The 6002-nt window shown below is 37.3% G+C and overlaps 1 pseudogene; it reads left to right on the top strand.

Moving 5' to 3' along the window:
* Positions 1-1307: 1307 nt before the first annotated feature.
* LOC109437761 (peroxiredoxin-1) lies at positions 1308-2676 on the top strand (annotated as a pseudogene).
* The last annotated feature ends 3326 nt before the right edge of the window (positions 2677-6002 follow it).

Below are 6002 nucleotides of genomic sequence, written 5' to 3'. Positions count from 1 at the left end.
AAGCTCTTCCCAACTAATAGAAATCCTGGACCAGATGGCTTCACAAGTGAATTTTACCAAACATTCAAAAAAGAATTATCACCTATTCTTCTCAAACTATGCCAAAACATCCAGAAGAAGGGAAGGCTCCCAAGCTCATTTTATCAGGCCACTATCACCCTGATCCCAAAATCAGACACAGGCATTACAAATAAAGAAAACTATAAGCCAATATCTCTAATGAACATAGATGCAAAAATCCTCAACAAAATATTAGCGAACAGAATTCAGCAATACATTAAAAAGATTATACACCACGACCAAGTGGGATTTATTTCTGGTATGCAAGGGTGGTTCAACATCTACAAATCAATTAATGTGATACACCCCATTAACAAAATGAAAAATAAAAATCATATGGTCGTACCACTATATGTAGAAAAGCCTTTGACAAAATCCTGCATCCATTTATGATAAAAACTCTCAGCAAAGTGGGAATAAAGGGATCATATCTCAACATAATAAAGGCCATATATGATAAACCCACAGCTAACATCATACTCAATGGGGAAAAGCTAAACACATTCCCCTTAAGATCAGGAACAAGACAAGGTGGCCCACTTTCAACATAGTACTGGAAGTTCCAGCCACAGCAATCAGGCAACAAGAAATAAAAGGCATTCAAATTGGAAAGGAGGAAGTAAAATTGTCATTACATACAGAAAACATGATACTATATATAGAGGACACCAAAGATTCCACCCGCAGATTATTAGAACTGATAAATGAATTTAGTAAAATAGCAGGATGTAAAATTAATATTCAGAAATCAGTTGCATTTGTATACACCAATAACAAACTATCAGAGGGAGAAATTAAGAAAACAATCCCATTCACAATTGCTTCAAAAACAATAAAATACTTAGGAATAAATTTAATCAAGGAAGTTTTAGACCTGTATTCAGAAAATTATAAGACATTGAAGAGAGAAATTAAAGAAGATACAAATAAATGGAAACATATATCATGCTCATAGATAGGAAGAATTAATATAGTTCTTAGGTGGTCCATACTATACATAAGGCAATATATAGATTCAATGCAATCCCTATCAAATTACCAATGATATTTTTTCACAGAAGTAGAACACATAATCCTAAAATTCATATGGTACCAAAAGAATCCAAATAGCCATGGCTATCTTGAGAAATAAGAAGAAAGTGGAAGGTATAATGCTACTTGACATCAGTTCACACTACAAGGCTACAGTAATCAGAACAGCATGGTACTGGCAGAAAAACAGACACATAGATCAATGGAACAGAATAGAAAGCCCAGAAATAAATCCATACCTATATGGTCATTTAATCTATGACAATGGAAGCAAGAACTTACATTGGAGTAAAGCAGTCTGTTTAATAAAAGCGTCTGGGGAATCTGCAAAAAAATGAAGCTGGACCACATTCTTATTCCATATACAAGAATAAATTCAAAATGAATTAAAGACTTAAATGTAAGACCCAAAACCATAAAACTCCTAGAAGAAAATATAGGAAGTAAATTTGCAGACATTACCCTTAGTAATATTTTTACTGATATATCCCCTTGGGCAAGGGAAGCAAAAGAAAAAAATAAACATGTGGGATTACATCAAACTGAAAAGTTTTATCTCAGCAAAGGAAACCATCAATAAAATAAAAAGGCATCCTACTGAATGGGAGAAGATATTTGTAAATGATACATCTGATAAGGGGTTAATATTCAAAATTTATAAAAAGAAACTCATACCAAAACAAAACAAACAACCCAATTAAAAAATGGGCAGGTCCTCTTCCTGACTGGTTTTGGTGCCTTAGAGCTGCTGATAGCAAGATGTCTTCAGGAAATGCTAAAATTGGGCACCCTGTCCCCAACTTCAACTACAGCTGTTATGCCAGATGGTCAGTTCAAAGATATCAGTCTATCTGAATACAAAGGAAAATATGTTGTGTTCTTCTTTTACCCTCTTGACTTTACCTTTTTTGTGCCCCACGGAGATCATTGCTTTCAGTGACAGGGCAGAAGAATTTAAGAAACTCAACTGCCAAGTGATTGGTGCTTCTGTGGATTCTCACTTCTGTCACCTGGCATGGATCAATACATCCAAGAAACAAGGAGGACTGGGACCCATGAACATTCACTTGTTGTCAGACCTCAAGTGCACCATTGCTCAGGACTATGGGGTCTTAAAGGCTGATGAAGGCATCTCGTTCAGGAGCCTCTTTATCATTGATGATAAAGGTATCCTTCAGCAGATCACTGTAAATGACCTCCCTGTCGGCCGCTCTGTGGATGAAACTCTGAGATTAGTTCAGGCCTTCCAGTTCACTGACAAACATTGAGAAGTGTGCCCAGCTGGTTGGAAGCCTGGCAGTGATACCATCAAGCCTGATGTCCAGAAGAGCAAAGAATATTTCTCTAAGCAGAAATGAGTGCTGGGCTAGTGGATAGCCATGAGACAAAACCTCTTGTACTACTGTCATGCTTAAAACACAAGTCCTTAGATTTAGCCCAGATGTGGTATGGGATAGAAAGGCCTTTATTCCTGTGGAGGAAATGGCCTGAACTTTGCTATGAGGCAGACCAATTGATATGTACAGTAGTGAGGCATCACTTTTGATCTTTTGTAGTTTCTATTAAACTGGAACTGAGACCTTGTTTCTTCATTTAAAAAAAAAATGGGCAGAGGACACGAAGAGACTTTTCTCTAAAGAGGATATACAGGTGGCCAAGAGACATATGAAAAAAATGCTCAATGTCACTAATCATTAGAGAAATGCAAATAAAAGCCATAATGAATTACCACCTCATCCCAGTCAGAATGGCTATCATCAATAATCAACAAACAGCAAGTGCTGGCGAGGATGTGGAGAAAAGGGAACCCTCGTGTACTGTTGTGGGGATTGCAGACTGATGCAGCCACTACGAAAAATAGTATGGAGGTACCTCAAAAAACTGAAAATGGAACTATTTTATGACCCAGAAATTCCACTCCTGAGTATCTAACCAAAGAAATTCAAAACACTAATTCAAAAAAATATGTGTACCCCTATGTTTATTGCAGCACTATTCACAATAGCCAAGATATGGAAACAACAGAAATGCCCATTGATAGACAACTGGATAAAGAAACTGTGGTACATTTATACAATGCAGTATTACTTGGCCATAAAGAAGAATGAAATCTTACCATTTGCAAAGACATGGATGAACCTAGAGTGAAATAAGTCAGACAGAGAAAGACAAATACCATATGAATCTAAAGAACAGAATAAACGAACAAACAAAACAGAAATAGACTCAGACACATAGGGAAAAAAATCTGATGGTTGCTAAATTGGAGGGGTGTTGGGGGACTGGGGGAGAAAGTAAAGGGATTAGAAAGTACGAATTAGTAGTCACAATATAGCCACGGCGATCCAAAATACAGTTTGGGGAATATAATCAATAATGTTGTAAAGATTATGTAGGTTGCCAGATAGGCACTGTACTTCATAGACTGTGTAATGCCTGACCACTGTGCTATATACCTGAAGCTGAAGTTGAATACTATTGAATGTCAACTATAATTAAATATATATATACCGTGTTTCCCCCAAAATAAGACCTAGCCGGACAATCTGCGCTAATACGTCTTTTGGAGCAAACAATATAAGACCGGTCTTATTTTACAGTAAGACTAGGTCTTATATAACACCGGGTCTTTTATTAATGTTTGCTCCAAAAGATGTATTAGAGCTGACTGTCCAGCTAGGTCTTATTTTCGGGGACACAGGATATATATGGTCATGGGAGGTGGAGTACAACATTGGGAATATAGTCAGTGGAATTGTAACAGCTATATTCGATGTCAGAGGGGTAGTAGATTGGGGGGTGTTATCACTTTGTGAGGGGTGTAAATGTCTAACTATTAAATTTTTTATAACAAAAAAAGACACTTAAAAATGTATATCCATAAAATGTAATATTATCCAGCAATTAAAAAGACTGAAGTACTGATTCATACTACGGCATGGATGCAGCTTGAAAACATTGTGTAAGTGAAAGAAGCCAGACACACAAAAGGCCACATATTGTATGATTCAATTTATATGAAATATCTAGAATAGATAAATCCATAGAGACACAAAGTAGATTAATTAATAAAAAGTAGACACAAAGTAAGTTGGAGGGGGGATCTAGGGAGGGGTATGAGGAATGGAGAATGAATGCTAATGGATATGAATTTCTTATGATGAAAATATTCTGAAATTAGTGGTAATGAGAACACAATCTTTTGAATATACTGAAAACCACTGAATTGTACACTTTAAAAAGGTGAATTTTAAAGTATGTAGATTTTTGTCTCAATTTTTAAAATGCAGTAAAATTAATAAAAATAATATCACAGCTAGGATATTGATATTGGTATAATCTACCAATGTTATTCAGATTTCCCTAGTTTCTCCTGTGCTTTCAGTATTGTGTTTCTACAAAGGACTTAGCAATTATGAAGAATTATATTACTTTTAAAAATAATAAAAACCCTACTATTATACGTAAGCCCATACTTAGAGCTAGAGTTACAACCCACAATTCTCATTGTAATTTCATTACAAAAATTGCCCTTCATATATAGTTTTATAGAATTAATGTCATAACATAAAAGGCTATTTTAACCCAACACAATTTATCTGTATATCACGTTCTTAACACAACAATACAAATTTCCAGGGTTCTTTTCTGGTTTTTAACCATGAGGCATACTTATTTCATCTTAATTATGAAGACTTTCACACCCTGCTTTTCTTTTTTAATGTCTCATTTATTATAAGAAGTTTGCATATTGCCTCCCAAGACATTAGAAATATCCCTTTGTCTATTCACTACGTGTACACTTAAAACTAACATATTGAATGCCAACTATAATTTAAAAAAATAAAAACCAAATAAACAGAAAAGAAATACTCCTTTATAAAGGGGACAGAATATTTCATCCGATGGCTGTACCATAATTCCCAAAATTATCCCCTTATTACTGGACATTTTGGATGTGTCCAATTTTCTTGCTGCAAACTGCTGCAGTGGGCAACTTAATTTTCTTCTTTTGTGTGATTTCCTCCGGGTAAGGGGTGGGGTTACTGGTTCAAGATGTTGAACATCTTTTTGGCTCTTGGCTATTTCACCTTGGCGCATCATCTGCTCTCAGCCTCCCCTGCTTCCTGCTAGGCCACAGCCTCACGCAGCAAAGCATGACCCTAAAGGCTGGCGCCTCCCCCCACATACCCCTTTCTCCTGCCCTGCTGTCACCCTTACCTTCCTCACCTGCGGGCCTCTGCTCCACATGCTCAGCAGGGCTCCTTCTCCTCCCCGCAGGTCTTGGGGCTGCCCCCTCCCGAGGCAAGTTGGTGGTCGCAGCGCAGGGCTATCCTGACTCAGCTTTGCCATAACTAGTGCAATTTGGCACGTCGGTTCTCACCATCCTTTCCTTGGCCTCAAGGTGTCCCCAGGAAGACAAACCCTGAGTGGTGTTTCATTTTCCCCTTCCCATGCTTTCCCGCCCCCAGCACTAGGCATATCTAGTAGGCCGTCGATAAATACCCAAAGTATTTTAAAAGCACATTGAACTTTCCATGCTGATCTTTTACTTTAGTTAGATCCCTTAAAATACAAAACAATCTGCACCAGGAGCAGACATGAATTATAAGAGCAAGTTCATGCATTAATTCATTCAACAAGAATTTACTGAGCACCTACTACATGCCAACATTATCCAGGCCAGTGAATAAAAGACAGTAAAAGCAATATAGTGAAAATAGTGTGTTAGATGGTGATTCGAACTAGGGAGAAACATCAGGCAGTGAAGAGTGAGGAGTGGCTAGTGAGGCCTCCCGAATAAGGTGACAATAGTAAGAAATGGTAACATTAATTGGGGTCTATTGTGGGACAGTGTACTAGGGCCCTCACTTCCAAAAGCCGTTTAAACTCACGCCACAGCGCAATGA

Source organism: Rhinolophus sinicus, linkage group LG09 (genome assembly GCF_036562045.2).
Source record: "Rhinolophus sinicus isolate RSC01 linkage group LG09, ASM3656204v1, whole genome shotgun sequence".
Classification (NCBI taxonomy): Eukaryota; Metazoa; Chordata; class Mammalia; order Chiroptera; family Rhinolophidae; genus Rhinolophus; species Rhinolophus sinicus.
This window is presented reverse-complemented; position numbering and strand designations above follow the sequence as displayed.